Below are 17,738 nucleotides of genomic sequence, written 5' to 3'. Positions count from 1 at the left end.
TATATCCAAAAAGACAAACAAAAAGAAACCAATAAAAAAATTGGGAGAGTATCTAAGCAGACATTTCTCCAAAGACATAGAGAGTCAAAAAACACATGGAAAGCTGCAAAACATTACTCATTATTAGAGATGTGCAAGTCAAATCTTCAATGAGGTATTACCTCACACCAGTCAGAATGGTCAACATTAAAAAGTATAAAAACAGTAAATGGTAGAGATGGTATAGAGAAAGGGGAATTCTATTATACCATTGGTGGAAATGTAAATTGGTGCAGACAGTATGGAGGTTCTGTAAAAAGCTGCTATAAAACTACCATATGAGCCAGCAATCCCATTCCTAGGTGTATATCCAGAGAAAATCATAATTCAAAAAGATACATACACTCTAATGTTCATTGCAGCACTATTTACAATAAGCAAGACATGGAAGCAACTTAAATGTCCATCAACAGAGGACTGGACATAGATGTAGTATTTATATACAATGGAATATTACCCAGCCATGCAAAATAATGAAATAAAGTCATCTGCAGCAACATGGATGGACCTAAAAATAAGTGTAGTAAATGAAGTAAGACAAAGATAAATATCAAATTATAGCACTTATATGTGGAATCTAATACAAATTATACAAAAGAACTTATTTATGAAATAGAAACAAACTCTCAGATTTCAAAACCAATCCATGGTTACCATAGGTAAAATCATTGAGGGAAGGGAGGAATTGGGAGGATGGGACTAACATATACACACTTCTATAGAAAATACATGATTAATAAGAACCTACTCCATAGCACAGGAAAATCTACTTCAATAGTTTGCAATAACTTATGTAGGAAAAAAATGGATATATTTATAAGCATAACTGATTCACCTTGCCATAACCTGAAACTAATATAATATTATATATCAACTATACTCCAATAAAATTTTTTAAAAATAATTCTGCCACAAGAAGGAACAAGAAGCAGGGAGCAGGTGTATCCTCATAATATCTGAGAAAGCCTCAAAATATACTTTAGGAAAGAACATCCTGCATCTAAGAAGGCACCAAATTCTTCCTTTCAAGCTATAATACATAGCTATAGTAGTACAAGAGTATGGTACTGGCATAAAAATAGACACATAGACAGATGGAACAGAATTGAAAACCCAGAAATAAACCCTTGCATATACAATGAACTAATATTTGACAAGGGCGCTAAGGATGCACAATATGGAAAGGACAGTCTCTTCAATAAATGGTGTTGTGAAAACTGGATAATGGCCTGCCAAAAAATAAATTGGACTCCTGTCTTACATCATTTACCAAAAATGAACTGAAATTCACTAAATGCTTAAATATAACACACAGAATTATAAAATTCTGGAAGAAAACATAGGGACAAAGCTCTCTGACATAGTTCTTGGCAATTTTTTCTTATGATACCAAAAGCACAAATAAGAAAGGTAAAAAACAACTAAGAGGGGACACATCAAATTTTAAAAGCTTTTGCACAGCAAAAGTAACAACCAACAAAATGAAAAAGCAACCAACAGAACATGAGATAATATTTGAAAAGCATTTATCTGATAAACCACTGTCAAAAATATAGACACAGTGAAACTAAAACCACTAAATCAATAAATAGCATTTAGTAAGAGTTTATACATAAAGAAAAGTTTGCAAATGGGAGCTGCCAAATTCAAAGACTGATAAGGAGCTCAGGCATGAATTTACAGGATGGCTTATGAAGTGAAAACAAAGAAGTTATTAACCTTTACAGAGATTAGTTATTATAGTTGGAATTTTTAGACAACAGGGGATTTGCTACAAATGATTATCTCATACCATTTTAAGAAAGATGACTTAAATTTCCTTTTTATTTAGGACTGTCAGAGGCATTTATGATAAAAAAATTGTTTTGCTTATGTTCATAAAATATGCTAGGTTTAGTTTTGCTTACATTTTGTATTTATTTTAACAGGGTTAATATCCAAACTAGATTTTAAAAACTCATACGACTCAAGAACAACAAATAAAACCAACCAACAAACAAAAAAAAAAACCAAGCTATCTGATTAAACATTGACAGAGGAAACATATTTTTAGACATTTTTCCAAAGAAGACATACAAACTGCCAACAGGTACACAAAAATATGCTTCACATCACTAATTATAAGGAAAATGCAAATCAAAATCTCCATGAAATATAACCTCACACCTGTTAGAATGGCTATCTTCAAATAATCACTAGATAACAAGTGTCAGCAAGAATGTGGAGCAAAGAGAACACTTGTGCACTGTGTTGGTGGGAATGTAGTTTGGTACAGCCCACTATGGAAAACAGCAAGGAGTTTTCAAAAAAAAAAATTAAATTAAAAAGAGAATTTCCATATGAGCCAACAATCCCAATTCTGGGTAGAGAAAGAGGAACAAACAAAACTCAAAGTTAGTAGAAGGAAAGAAATAATAAAGATTAGAGTTAGAATAAATGACATAGAGATGGCAAAAAGAATAGAAAAGATCAATGAAACTAAAAGCTAGTTCTTTGAAAAAATAAACAAAACTGATAGACTTTTAGTCAGACTCATCAAGAAAGAAAGGAAGACGGCTCAAATCAATAAAATTAAAATTGGACTCAGTCATGTATACGAAAGCAACATTTAACCACCTAGAGAGTCAACATTTTGTAACTTTAAGGTTTTTTTTTTCCTAAATATTCTACCTATAAATTATCTCAGGGAGATGTTTAAGTATCTATTGGAAAAATATGCACTTGATTAAAATTAGATGTCAAATTGACAAACTTAGAAAGTACCTTCTTGTGTAGCCTGTCACCTATCCTTCTGGTGACCATATGGTCTATGTTTCCAGAATGGCCCAGACTTCACGTAATTTTATCCTCTACCACATAAGTGATTCATTGAATTATTTTGTCTTGTTTTTGCCTTTTTTAAAGTTTTATTGAAGTATAGTTTATTTACACTGTTGTGAAATTTCTGCTGCGCAGCAAAGTGATTCAGCTATGCATATACACAACATTCATTCTTTTTCAGATTCCTGGGTAGAATTCCCTGTGCTATATATATAGCAGGTCCCCAATGGTCAATCGTTTCATATCTGATTGTACATTGTTAAATTCTTAACTAAGTGACATTGGATTATTAAGCCTCTGTAAGACTTTTCTCAAAAATATAAACTCCTTAGAATAAAAAAGTGTAAATGAAGGCAAAATGTCATACTTTTCTTAAGCCTTTTAATAATTTGAGAAAGATTATAACCATATTCCTTATTTCTTTATTTCTTGCCTTCTCTGTTATGTTGGCATTTGAAAACCTCCATAAATTTACAATTTTATTAACTCATTCTGCTGCACAAAGAGCCATATGTCTTAATTGTTATTGGCAGAAGAAGAAACTAGAGTCTACCTCAATGTTCAATTAGGAATATATTATGCAACTTTATCAGTGTTGACATTTGCACAAGCTCTGCATATTTAAAAAGTGATCATGCTTTGCTGAAATGAGTACTGTTGCTGTAGACACAATATAATATACTTTAAAGATCACATTAATATTGACGTATCATCATCCCAGGTCAGGATAAAATAGTAAAATAGCCATTCAAATTAAAGTACTCAGAGTATTGATTTTATTGTTCTTTCTACAGATTTGACAGGATGCTTTAATTTTAGGTCCAGATTTGACAGGACACTTTAATTCTATCTGATTTAAAGAGTCTGAGGGCGCTCTGTGTGGGTGTTTAAAGTCTAAAAATATTTAAAAATTGAATTTCTTCCTGAATTTCATCAACCTGATTTTTTAAACCAGAAAGGAATGTTCCCAAAATAGGTTTCTAAAACTCTTCTGCTTCCTTTTCCCACTGACTTCTCTGTTCATTCCGACTTACAAAAAGATGTTATATATATTGTATCCACTTAGAAGTGAATATATACATGAATAAGAGTTTCATATTTTCTTGACTTTTGTTTAAAAAAAATGATCTACTACCAGAGATAGGCATGCTGTATATAATCTTATGTTTTTCAGGATAAAATATTTCAGGATCTTTAAAATATTTCAGGATCTTTAAAAGATCACTTATTAAAGGAGTCTAAGCATGCCAACTTAAAATACATGTCATAATTTCTTATAATTTATTTAAAATTTAAAAATATATATATTCAGGACTCATTTCCTGAGCAACTTGCTATGAATCAAACTAAGAATTGAAGTTTAAACAAAATAGGATTTTTTTTCCTTGAGGAGCACTCTTTTTCATACCCTCTCCTTGGCAGCATTATTGTCAAAACTTTTGGATTTTGGAGGGTTTATTGTCTCATTGACCATGAAATCTGTCTTAAAACATTGATAACTATCTTAATAACTAAAAACATATTTTTATTATTAATTGTACTGATGTTAAAGTTTGGGAAATGTCAGGAAGAAAAAAATCTTATACCTAGCTTCAGAGATTGTAATTTATTTAGAGACATAGTCACAGACATACTTAATTATGAAAAAAGGCTAATGTAAATTAGTGTTTATTTTGGAGAGTTGTTTCTTTTCTCAGTCTATAGGTATACTGAAAAGTCTTTAAAGATTAAGCAAAAGTGAGATGTGACATGTGGCATTTTAACTGCCAAGAAATTAATTTCAATTCCAACTAATATCAATCAATCTGGAGATGAAATTATGTAATAGCAGAATGAATGCCAACTCTATTAGGGGCACACTTCTTTCTTTTTAGGAAGGCTACTTATCTGGTTGAGTTTTTAGGTACAAATATACTGTAAACTAAATCTTCTTGATTCTATTCTGGATATCTGTTCATAAAAAAAGAGATCTCTTGCTTCTTTCACCCTAGAAAGGAATAACCACAGAGTATTTCTATAAGGTACTGGAATTCTAAATAATTGGAAGCAGGACAAGCTGAAAGGGGACAGAACTTAGACATTTCCAATTCAATTTCTTACTGAGATGATCTGAAATCAAAATATGTTTCCTAGGCAACCGGTACTGACCAGATGCAAAATGGTGGCAGCCAAGTCAAAATTGGCTATGGTTATGATCCCAAGAGAAGAAAGAAGAGAATAATATAAAAGAATGCCAGGGAACCAGATATCTATGTCATAATTTTGTCATCAATTCAGAAAAAGTGTCGATCTTTTCAAGTCTGAAGCTCAGGGAAGGTTAAGTTAAATGGATTTTCCAAATCTCTATAATGAGGCAGCAAAGCCATAACTAGTTTTCAAAGGTTTACCTTCCAGGAAAAGGCCAGCAGGTATTAGTTACTACTCATTCTTCTACTCTGTCTATAAAAATAATCTAAATTCTTATAAAAGTTTTGTGTCGATCTTTTCAAGTCTGAAGCTCAGGGAAGGTTAAGTTAAATGGATTTTCCAAATCTCTATAATGAGGCAGCAAAGCCATAACTAGTTTTCAAAGGTTTACCTTCCAGGAAAAGGCCAGCAGGTATTAGTTACTACTCATTCTTCTACTCTGTCTATAAAAATAATCTAAATTCTTATAAAAGTTTCATAAGAAATTTATTAGGAAATTAGAAAACTATGTCCTTCTTACATCTCATATGACCATATAGTCATTTGTTGGTTCACTCATTTATAACAGTGACTACTTTGAAAAAAATGTTTACGCTCTTATGAAGTTTCTATTTTTGCAGAGAGTAACAAACTGACAAGATAATTTCAAAGGAAAGAATAAAGTAACTTTTTTTTTGGGGGGGGGGGATTTGACAGTGAAAAGAATGCCTTCTGCCCGTGCAGTGAAGTGCGCAGTAAAAATTGGCAGAGCAAGTGCAAATTTTTGAATATACTTTATAAAAACACATGGCTCCCCAGAAAAGTATCTCTAAGACTAAGCATTTTTTAATAGCAGTACTTACATATATTTTAATGACCTGCTAAAGTCATAAATGCATGCTTTTTATGCCTTTAATTACAGAGTAAATTTTCTAATGTTATAAAATTTGAATAGCTATTGGGTAGAAATTCTCATAATAACCTGATGGTCTTCAAAATATACACACAATGGCCTGATTACTTGCTTGCTTGAGGCAACTTGATATGGAAATGAAATTACTGACCAAATGGACTTTAATCCTAGCCTTGGTCCCAGCTAGATAAACAGGGAGTAATTACTCTGGATGTTACTTAATTACTTGTGAAAAGAGGATTTCATAAGAGGGAATCCTCTTTACATTAGAAACCAGTTAAACAAGAAGAAAAGAATACAGTGGTGCTTTCCAGCTTCTGTTCACAGTGAGAATGTCAAAGTGTCAGAGGGTGATGTAATGGGAAGACTGGCATTTCCCAGTCTTTCAACCTGACTTACTGAAGGGACAGTGGAATAAAAGAGTGGTCTCATTTAGGAAAAGCATGAGGATTTCTAAGCAAGAGAGCCATTAATGTGTATCCACCCAGGGCCACATATTCTAAAATTTTATCCCATTCTATTTATAGCTTTTACTCAAAGATCTTCTCTGGCTTTAGGGAAAGTAATACTAATTAATAATTACTTTGTGAGCTAATGCTTAAGTCCTGCTTCATTTCAGCTGAAGTATCTTCACAATCCAAAAATCTATTTAAATATAGCACACAACTGAAATCTTGCAGATGATACTGTCTAGCCAGTAAAAACATGTATGACTCTGTAGGAATGTGGTTTCACAGAATGGTATCTTTCATGCATTACTTAATGTAAACAGAGTAACTAGGAAGACATGGTTGGTCTGCTCAGACATGAATAAACAAATTTTGTGCTGTAAAGAAGGTATTGTGCATGGGAACCGATGGACCTATGTTCTGAGGTAGGTCATGGTCAGCAGACTCCAGTTTATCACCATGTTCAACTCTTTCATCGTCCCTTTTCTTACCCATCTTAATTTTTAATGAATCTTTATGAATTCCTTAGCTTCCAAGGATGGGTTTTCTTTTCACTTCCCTTGATACCTAAAGAAATATCTTATTGCTAATGATTTTGATTCTCATCATTTTTTGTTACTTAATTAAAACTCACTTAGGAGTTCCTCTTGTGGCTCAGGGGGTTACCAACCCAACTAGTACCCATGAGGATGTTGGTTCAATCCCTGGCCTTGCTCAGTGGATTAAGGATCCAGTGTTGCCCTGGGCTGTGGTATAGGTCACAAATGTGGCTTGGATCTGGTGTTGCTGTGGCATAGGCCAGCAGCTGTAGCTCTGATCCAAACCTTAGCCTGGGAACTGCCACATGCCACAGGTGCAGTTCTTAAAAGCAAAAAAAAACAAACAAACAAAAAAAAACCCTCAAACTTATCACAAAGGTAGAATCAGGTGGTTTTATGTCTTAGAATCTGTTCTTTTGAGTTTAAAATTTGTACGATATACTGAAAACATACCGAGGCATTAATTAAATAGCATATTTCATAAAACATGACATATATATTACATGAAATTACAGTTTTAAGTGCACAAGTTTACATATAAATACATATAAGATATTTATTTTTCCCTTTTTTCTTTGTCTTTTGTCTTTTTAGGGCCACACTCGCAGCATATGGAGGTTCCCAGGCTAAGGGTCTCATAGGAGCTACAGCTGCTGGCCTACGCCAGAGCCACAGCAATGCCAGATCCGAGCTGCATCTGCAACCTACACCACAGCTCATGGCATCACCGGATCCTTAACCCACTGGTCAAGACCAGGGACTGAACCCACAACCTCATGATTCCTAGTCGGATTTGTTTCTTCTGCGCCATGACATGAACTCCTCCATTAACTTTTAATAAGTGACACTTAGTTGGAGGTATTCAATGCACATATCAGAATGCCCTGGGTAAAATCTATCATAATTTGAACAGTAAGTGTTTCTAAGTGATTAAGCCTTAGATATTCTATTTGATTTTTTTTGAAATTTCAAATTAAATGAGGTCACAAATTGGCCAGGTTTATCAAAAAGAGCCCAGGTAGTAAAATGATTAAAACAAGACTAATTAATCACTCATATTTTAGATGTCATAATGAATAATTCCAGCTTAAAGATATTGGTCCATGGTTTGCAATTAATAAGATGTTATTATTTTTTTCCCTACTGCCCTAAAATTCAAAACCTCTAAAACTCTTAGACAAGCCCTATTCCTCACCTAGGTCTAGGAAGATTGCTTTCCACTTGTGTCCTAGATATTAGTAAAACCAAGGAAGCTAATGCAGGTGCTGGAAGGAGGTGAGGCTACTGCAGCCACAACTTCTGCAACATCAGAAATTCATTCAACACACAGCACTCTAATGTATGGGTATATCCTTACTCAAAATATATACTATGTCAACCAGAAAAGCAACATTTTCTATCCTTGAAAATAGTTGTAATTTTCTTATACTAATGATGTCTCATTTGTGACAATATATCTGAAGATTATTTAATGTAATAGATATTCCAGCTAAGGCTTTTTTTAGAAATAGAGTTTTGTGATGATTCCTGTTTTTTAGATCTTGAATAAACAGACCTCAACTATACTTAAGCAAAACAAACAATTCTACTTTTCAGTATAACAAAAATTGTAGGGAGATTATTTTAGTGCCCCAAAATAACTTTTTTCCTTTCAAAACACAAACATACATTTTAAAATAAAGTTAACTGTAATTGTCAGAATTCACCATGGGGTATCTAATACATGCCTGTTTGCACTCAATTGCAGTTAAGTGCATCATATAACATAATAATGATTATGCTAAATGCAGTGAGCACTTTCCCAAGGCACTTTTTGCATTACACATTTACATTATTTCCCTCCCTATTAGAGGTGCAACCACAACTCACACTCAACAATAGCTACAGGCTGCCTCTTAAGGAAATTGGGAACTCTATCATTACATCTTACAAGACAGAAATTGCCTCTTTTCTTAGAAATGAATTTTATTTTCAGTGTATAAACTGTGTAGAAACTATTTTTACTTCTGCTTTAGATTTGATAAATAGCTGTCATTTTCTCAAATTATTCTGAACTTGCAGTCACAAAACTACCTGATTAGCAACCTGCCTAAGTAGAGTACATGATAAGGCAGGAAAGACAGCAGTTCCCAGAAAAATTTGCTCTAGTTCACTGCTTGCTGCTCAACTGTCTGAATGACTAGAATGCAAAAATTGCCTGATTGATAACAATAGGTTTGGACAGTGACTTTTGCAGTCAATGAAATCTACCTTTTACCAGGCAGCAGGGGCAAGGAGGGGGTATTGGATTCAATATGAATTCCTCCACAGCCCCTCTTGTCTGCATTAGACTCAGGGAAAAATTTATCCTCAGCTCCTTAATTTTAGTAATAAAATTAGTAAAATATCAAAGTAACTAACTTTGACAGACTCCTGGCTGAGTTGAGAAGTGTATTTTCATCTTGATCATATCTTGTAATAATGGGATCATATGTATTTTCTACCTATCAGAGAAACCTCAGGTCATAATCAGGAGATATCTGGCTTTTTGCAAACAGATAAAGAAAGAAAGAACAACAACAACTAAAAACCCCTGAAGTGGATAATAACAGAAGATATTCCCCAAAGCAAAAAGACATGATTAGAGATTATGCAGGAATACATAGGTAAGTGGCAACTATACAAGGGAGGTGTTTGATAATTTGTGGCTTATAAGTACACATGCATTTAAATAAGTATAGAAATAATACATGACCCCAATTAATTATAAACGGAAACTGTAAGTTTAACTGATCTTAAAATATGTGGCAAACATCCTTAAATAAGAATCAAAAAAATAATCAGCCTGGAATGATTTAGTCACACTGCCTAAATGCAAAACACTGAAATACACAAAAATGAAAAAGAAAATCAATTCAAAATGTAAAGAAAGGGAGAGTAGCTAGTCTTATGTAAGAAAGATGTTTTGAATACGAAGATTCAGAAAACTTTCCTTTCTCTCCACCTCCACTCTTTCCTTTTCCTCTTTCTCCCTCTTTCAAGTAACAAACTCAGACTCAAACTTTCTTTTTTTTCCCAACTGCAAAAGCAGAATAAACTAATATTGTCAAGTATTCACTGTTTTGAATGGCACTTGTCACCTTGTTGCATTCTCAAAATAAACTTCAAGGTATTAATTCTTACAAGAAATGTAAATATCAGCTTGGTGAACACTTTACAAGCATTATCTAATGGGATCAGCAAAAAGATAGTCATAAAATAAACATTAGCCTCTCCATTCTGCCTTTTGATAAAGACTAATTATAGATTACAAATTAAATCTGTTTCCCAAGGACATCCAACTGAAAGTATCTGTTACAAAACCTATTGATCATTCTGCAATCTGCATATTGACTCTAGAAAGAAATTTGTACTTTCAAAGACTGCTTTTCACTTTATATTGTCTTTACTTGAGGGTGTAAAGCTCAGAGAATTAACCAAAATATTTAACAAGAGAGAAGATGATGCATGTCCCAAATGCTGCCAATCTGACATGGTTTGGCAGAAATCAGTGTTATAAAATCACGGAAAATTGCAGAGGCTTACTATTGGGAAGAGAGGCAATCATGTCCATGAGTGGGTTGGAAAGCATATTCCATTTGGTTTCTGTTAAAGGAAAGAGGTCCACATTGACTCAAGGTTTCTTCTAACCCTATAATCACACAAATAAAAGTGTTTATCCAAGAACTCCCTTATTATGTTGTGCATCTCATAAATAATTCAACAGAGCTAGTGCTTTGGCATCCTGGAAATTTCTGTATTTTGATAATTTAGACGTATTAAATAAAGAATTCCATACCAATTGCATAGTCTCTATCTCAAATTCACCACCATTTTATTTCATACAGATTAATTCATGTGATTACAAATCTATACCCAGTTATTGACCAATGACCTTCGCATTATTTTTATAGCATTTTTCTCTCTCTAGTAACTCGCACTCATGTTTTCTTTAATGCCTACCTTGTTTGTTAGTTTGCTAGGGAAGCCATAACAAAAACAACAATAAATGTATTTCCTCACAGTTCTGGAGGCTAGAATTCCAACATCAAGGTGTCAGCAGAGTTGGTGTCTTCTATGGCTCTCTCATTGGCTTACAGATAACTACCTTCTTGTGTCCTTATATGGTCATCCTTTTTTTCTGTTCTTAATCTCCTCTTATTATAATGGCAATAGTCATATTGGAATACCCCTCATGTCACCTGATTTTACCTTAATTACCTCTATAAAAACCCATCTTCAAATACCAGGGTTTAGAACTTCAATGTAAGAATTTAGAAAAAGAAACAATTCAGTCAGTCTAAAATACCTAGCATGCTTATTTTTTTTATTACTGTTGGTGAAAAATATTTTACGTCATGTTTCAAATGGAGTGATCATAACAAAGCTATCTTCATCACTTTCCTCAGTGCACTGACAGAGCACATTCTTTTCTGCTAAGGCTCTAAATGAAATTAGAAATGTAGTGTAATTTATTCCATCCTCCTTGGAATACTCGGTCCTAGTATAGAAGGGTCACTAAAATCCATTTACTTTATCTATGGATTTTAGTTCAGTTAATTGAGGAGAAAAGATATTTTTGGAATAAAATTTTATTTTAAAAAGTACCCAAATAAGCCCTCATAATTTTAAGAACTAAGAGAAAAGTCATCACAAATAGGACTTTACATGAGCAGGGATGTTTTCTAATGCAGGTGCTAAAACAGGACCCTTAAATAAGTTTGTGAAGTGGAAAATATGCATTTACCAATGTCTGAGTTATGAAAGTAAAACACAGCCCCCAGAGCAGAATGGGTAATTATGTTCTCAAGCAGCCTCCAGGACAGGCAAGCACCAATTTTCATGTGCAGTCGTCTGTCCGAATGTGCAATACTTAATCATGTGTAAACATCTGGTAGGGGCAATTTCTTCTCTCTCTTTCTCTCTCATGTTATTATAGCTTTTTGTCTAATCCATAGACTTTTTCTGTCAGTCTTCTGTATAATTAAGGGGGAAAAGAGCAACAGCAAAATTAAACAGCAAACAGCAAAGTTTGCAAATGAACAAAGGAACTACAGCTAATAGTAGAGATTCTACCTAAGAAACATTTGCTAATGCATCATATTTGAATATTCTTTACTCACTAAGGGAACTTTAGTTTCAGTCAGCAGATGTGAATTAAAAAATTCTGGGGTGAAGGCACTTCAGTAGAGACTATCTGAATAAGCTCCAAACTGAATTACCAAAATGTACATCTGGACCACTGTAGTTAATAACAGGTTGTTTCTTTAATGTGACTCTGTAGGGTGGCGGTATCTCCAGGGAAAAAGGTAAAAATTAAGAAACTGAAGTGACCTGTGAGTTCTGTCCTATATATTTATGTTTTAATACAATTTTATATCAAAATGTTTTCATAAATGACATAACAATTAAACACAAACAATTAAAACAATATTACTGCCTATACACAGTGTGTTGCTATGAGGATTGGAGGCAATATATGTTAAAATGCAAAACAGAGGACTTGGCACCTAGGGGACAAATAGTTGCTAAAATTTCTACTATTGGTGGCTATTTCTAATTTTATGTGATAATTCCTTTACTGTAATTAAAGTTAAATGAGTTATAGTCTACTACTTTTATTTTATTTTATTTGTATTTAATTTCCTTATAAAAATTTCATCATACCAAGTTATTTTTCTTGCTAATAATTTTGCAATAGATATAATAAGATCTTATTTAACTTCTATAAACCTAGGTACAATGAAGGTGTTATACTTAATGTTGATGAGTCTAAAGACATTTTTATATTAATTGTATCAACAAATTTTAATTTGTAATAAGATATGAATTTAATACTGAATATTTCCCAGTTCACAATGAGTTTAAATTAATTCTGGTCAGTTACCTTCAGTATTTTTTAAGAATTTATATAAGCACTTAATTTCCTTTAAGCCAATTAAGTAGCACTCACTTAAAAATTATTTTTGATAATACTATCCAAAACTTAAAACATATATAATGCATATCGAACATAGACATAACCAGAGATCTCATATATTCATTTTCTAAGATTAGTCATAAGTTAGATATCACAAGTAAAACTCACTAGTTTAAAGTAACAGTTGGGGAGTTCCTGTCGTGATGGTTGACGAATCCAACTAGGAACCATGAGGTTGCGGGTTCGTTCCCTGGCCTTGATCAGTGGGTTAAGGATCCAGCGTTGCCATGAGCTGTGGTGTAGGTCGCAGACGCAGCTCAGACCTGGCGTTGCTGTGGCTGTGGTGTAGGCTGGTGGCTACAGCCCCGACTGGACCCCTAGCCTGGGAACATCCATATGCCTTGCGAGTGGCCCTAGAAAAGGCCAAAAAAATAACAAATAAAACAACAGTTGGAATAAGTTTTTAAAATGACTTTCTCTCCCATTTTTTTTTTCCTTCAGTTTTGTAATTAGAAATGGTGTAGATAAGATAAGCATTCCTGAGAGTCCTGGTCTCAAAGTTCAGGGACAGGAAGCACTTCTCCTAGCAGTACTTATTCCCTCAAGGGCTTTCAAGGTCAGAATTCTGAAAAGATGTTTTCTTAAGCTTTTTTTTTTTTTTTTTTAATTGTATATTCAAAAAGAACCAGTTTTGGAAATTTCAAGTCTCACCCAAACCAATTTTCTCTGGAGTCTAAAGAATATTGTGGCCATAAAGGGTTAAAGTAAAATACCATCTTTTTCTTAGTCTTAGCCTCTTCCCAGACAGAATTTGCCCAAGAGGGCTCTACAGTGGAACCAAACCTGCCTTCACAAGGCAGAATGGCCATCACAAATGAAAACACAGAACATAAAAGACAAATCACAGGCATGGCCATCCTAATCAGACACTTTCTTGAATTCAAGATTGTGGTCTCTCAGAAAATCTAGAAACACAGAACTTTCAGATATGAGTACTAATAAACAGATAAACAGCAATATTTTGTGTCTTCAAAGGTTTCAAAGGGAGGAAAAGAGGCCCAGCTTGAGAGAAGAAGGAAAAGGGAATAGGTTAACAAGCTCCCTTGTCCCTTACCCAGTCAGGGCACTCTGGCCAGTTGTCCACATGAAGAGGAGTCCAGGGACCAAAGGGTCCTGGTTGTGGCCACTGGGTCTGGTCCATCAGCAGGCAAGCTGGTCCTCAAATACCCCAAGTGATGAAGATGTTAGTCAGGGCAAAGGGAAATCCCACCAGGGTCACGAATTCTGAAAAAAAATTTTTTTCCAAGCTAGATTTCTCTAATAACTGCATATGCAATAAAAGAACCCATTTTGATTATTTTAGAGCAATTTTTTCATTAATACTCAATTAAGTAGATACTTGCAAGTATAAGTTTTGCACGTAAATAAATCTGGCTGGGGCATTAGTTGGAAGTTGGCTTTCTGGTTCTCATTTTTCTGTCCGAGACTCTATTTCCCATTGTAAAATTGAATTTGTCAGAGATAAAGTTTACTAATGGCATTGTGTGGTGGGCCAGCTCTACTAGAGAGCTTAATTTCTCTAGGTTTTAGCCCAGAGTTGCCTTAGCTCTCTCTCTTAGGTGTCTCGGGTCTCCTAGTGTCATCTAGGACACCACGGGTGCTCAGATCATCGAATGGCCAGTTCTTATTTGCGTCCCTGGTTGAGAAGATTTTAATTAATGAGTGGGTTTCCCTATGGGACCACTGCACAGCATGAGGACTCAGCCTCTACCACCCCTGTTAAATTTCTCAGTCACCTGAGAAAACCGTAACCAGCCTGGGGGAGTCTTGTCCCCTTTCTTCAGAGCAAAGGCTCTCATCTAATATTTTCACTTTTATCTCGACAAATTCTATTAAGGCAGCCAAACTGAGAAAAAGCACTAGATCAGCCTCTTACCTAACCACTCAGCCCAGACCCCTCAGCCTCTATTGACTGAGCCAACCACAAGATCTTTCAACTGAGCCCCACCCCAATGTCTCCACCGTCAGTGTGTATGTAGACCCTGGTATCTCTCAACCAAGTTTCTTCCCAGCATCTCTGATAAGGAGGTATCCTCTGGTATCTTTTGACCAGCTTCCCCCAAGTCTCCCTGATGAGGAGGTATTTCCCAGCCAGCTTCCTCCCAGGTACTCTGCTGAGGAGGTATTCCCTCCCTCAGTATTCCCCACTGAGGTAATATCCCCTGGCCAACTTCTCCCCAGCATCTCCGCTGAGGGAGTATTCCTCCTGTTATCTTTCAACCAGGCCCCCATCTCAGTCTCTTTCACCTGAGGGGGGCAGATACCTGTAACACACTGCTAAATAAAACTCAGGATAATCAACCAACATGGGAGCTCCAAGATCCAGGAGAGACTCACCCAAATTCTTCTGGACTCCCTGAGGAGACGGACGGGCACAGGGGACCTCTGCTGGGGGGTACCTTCCTTATAGAGTTCAGGTAAAGGAGAGAAGTCTGCTCTGGTCCCTTCTGCAGTGGCCATAATTGCCGACTAAAAAAATACAATGTGAAAGGTGAGAGTTAAGTTTTATTTGGGGTGAATTTAGGACTTAAGCCTGGGAAACAGCATCTCAGGAAGCCCTGAGAAACCACTCCTAGTCTATTATTTTTAAAAATGTGTACTGACTTCTGTATAAACAAAACAAAATGTATGGATTTATTTCTCTGTCCTGTAAAAATCACATTAAATAGCAGAGAATAAACCCACAAGGACAAGAGGCTGTCTTTATAGGCTTCTACCATCATTTTTACTAAATGTTAGGAGGGATTGATAATCAATGCCAGTGTCTGGTCTCTAATGGTTAACTAGAAATAAAGAAGGATTTATAGTGATTTTAAAGATATATCAAAGCCCACCAACTAGCATATATTAAAGGTAGAAAATGGAAAAAGTAAGAATACGTACTACAATCTTCTAAACATTTGCCTTGTGACTACAAATACAGCAAAAATTTTCCAAGCACTAAAGTGTAAAAAGGGAAGACTGATCATTCAGGAAATCAACAAGGCCCCACAAGATAAAGTCTATTTCTTTGTCAAGGAGAAATAAAATTATTATGAATAACTATTTTTCCATGTAGACTCATGAAGAAGCAATGGAATAACAAACCAATAACATCCTGCAAAGCACACTTAAGATAAATAGGATCATTGGTGCCAAATTGGTTTTAAAATATTATAAACCTTGTTCTTTGAGTAATTTTCCAAGGTTTCAGCTCTGTTAATTCACAGACAAATGTTCATACATTTTCCCCAGAGCACAAGACCAAACCAGGTATCCATAGCAACTTTCAGATTCAGTATGACATATTCCTGGAGCTAGCCATCTTCCTAAACAACCCCAAGACTCTATTGTAAAGTCTAGATCACCAGAACAGGGTCCATCTTCTTATGGTAAGTGGCCCTTTCTGATTTCTTTCCAATAGGTCTCAATCAAAACTTCTCCAATCAATTTGTGGAGTGTTTATTATATTGAATTCTAAAAGGGAAGGTACCATGGCTTTAACTGTTGACTCCCTTGGAGCTTGTCTCTATATGCAAATGTACCCACTTTCTTCCTAATGACCAGATCCACGGGAATAGGAATTTTGGTAGAAGCATTCTTTGTCAAGAGTGAGATCCCAGGAGTTCCCCCTTGTGGCTCAGTGGTTAACAAACCTGACTAGTATCCATGAGGATGCGGGTTTGATCCCTGACCTTGCTCAGTAGGTTACAGATCCAGCATTGCCATGGGCTGTGGTGTAGGTTGCAGATGCGGGTCGGATCCAGAGTTGCCGTGGTTGTGGCATAGGTCAGCAGCTACAGCTCTGATTCGATTCAACTCCTGGCTTGGGAATCTCCATATGCCCCAAGTACAGCCCTAAAAAGACAAAAAGACCAAAAAAGAAAAGAGTGAGATCCCATAAAAGATTGTTGAATTAGTGTAATTTCTCTAAGAGCTAAACTATCTTGAAATCCTGGGTCTTGTTCTGGCCTGGGAATTTGTTCTCTTTACCCTTAGATAAGCTTCTAAGACTTTAACCTCCAGAAGGGAAGATCCTTTCCTGGAAGTACAAGTTGAGACATTCCATATCCACAAACACACCACAGGGACTTTAGCAAGTAAATAAATAGTATGGCATGGACATATCAGTTTAAGTGTGTGTGTGTGGGGGGGGTACCTGTTGCCCTCATAATATTCATTTATTTGTGAATGGACATCTAGACAGTAATGAATCCTTCCAGAAATATTTTTCCCCTCTGGTGTAAATTATTTCATTTCCTTGATTTAATGTGGTTTCCTGAAATTTGCATTTTCATTCTCTTCCACTCATTTTAAAGAAAAACTAGAGTTCAGAAGTAGATACATTATATACTTTCATTAAAGAATCTTTGGCACAGTTGATATACCATATTATCATTACATCTATTAAAGAGCTCTTTGTTCAGATTTGTCATAAATATGAGAAAACATTTTATTCTACACTTAAATAGGTTGACAAAGAGGCCAAAAGTAAATAGAGGTATGGTTACATTAGGACATCACAGTAAATGGAAAATCATTCACAATTCAACATACACAAAATAAATCTTATTTCGTCTAGATTTCTCTTACTTCTACAGTCAAATTTTATATATCTTATGAAAGAACTTCATACTAATTTAAAAATTATTTTTATGTATTTTGTGCTTTTCTGGCTCTCATTAGTATAATTTATCATTATATTTTGTTTGTTAATTTATAAAATAATATTATTTTTTTCTATAAAGAGATATTTACTTTTTCTGAATTTTCTTTTTTCTTCCAAAAATGTCAGTTATTTCTCTTAGACATTCAGGGTATGCCATCATATCATC

The 17,738-nt window shown here is 34.8% G+C and overlaps 1 long non-coding RNA gene across 2 annotated transcripts in view; it reads right to left on the bottom strand.

Moving 5' to 3' along the window:
- LOC106506028 (uncharacterized) overlaps nt 1–17,738 on the bottom strand; it is a 236,815-nt gene that overhangs the window by 217,558 nt on the left and 1,519 nt on the right. For both annotated transcript variants that reach the window (XR_014827994.1, XR_014827993.1), the window contains exons 2-3: nt 15,262–15,393; nt 13,979–14,148 (exon numbers count right to left, since the gene is read on the bottom strand). This is a non-coding gene — a long non-coding RNA (uncharacterized LOC106506028). The remainder of the gene's footprint in view (nt 1–13,978; nt 14,149–15,261; nt 15,394–17,738) is intronic.

The sequence above is a fragment of the Sus scrofa genome, chromosome 14, assembly GCF_054392235.1.
Source record: "Sus scrofa isolate SSC_HxYL_T2T_F1_AM1 chromosome 14, Sscrofa_HxYL_maternal_Yorkshire_Landrace_v2.0, whole genome shotgun sequence".
NCBI lineage: Eukaryota > Metazoa > Chordata > Mammalia > Artiodactyla > Suidae > Sus > Sus scrofa.
Note: the sequence above shows the minus strand (reverse complement) of the source record. Positions and strands in the feature narration are given on the sequence as shown.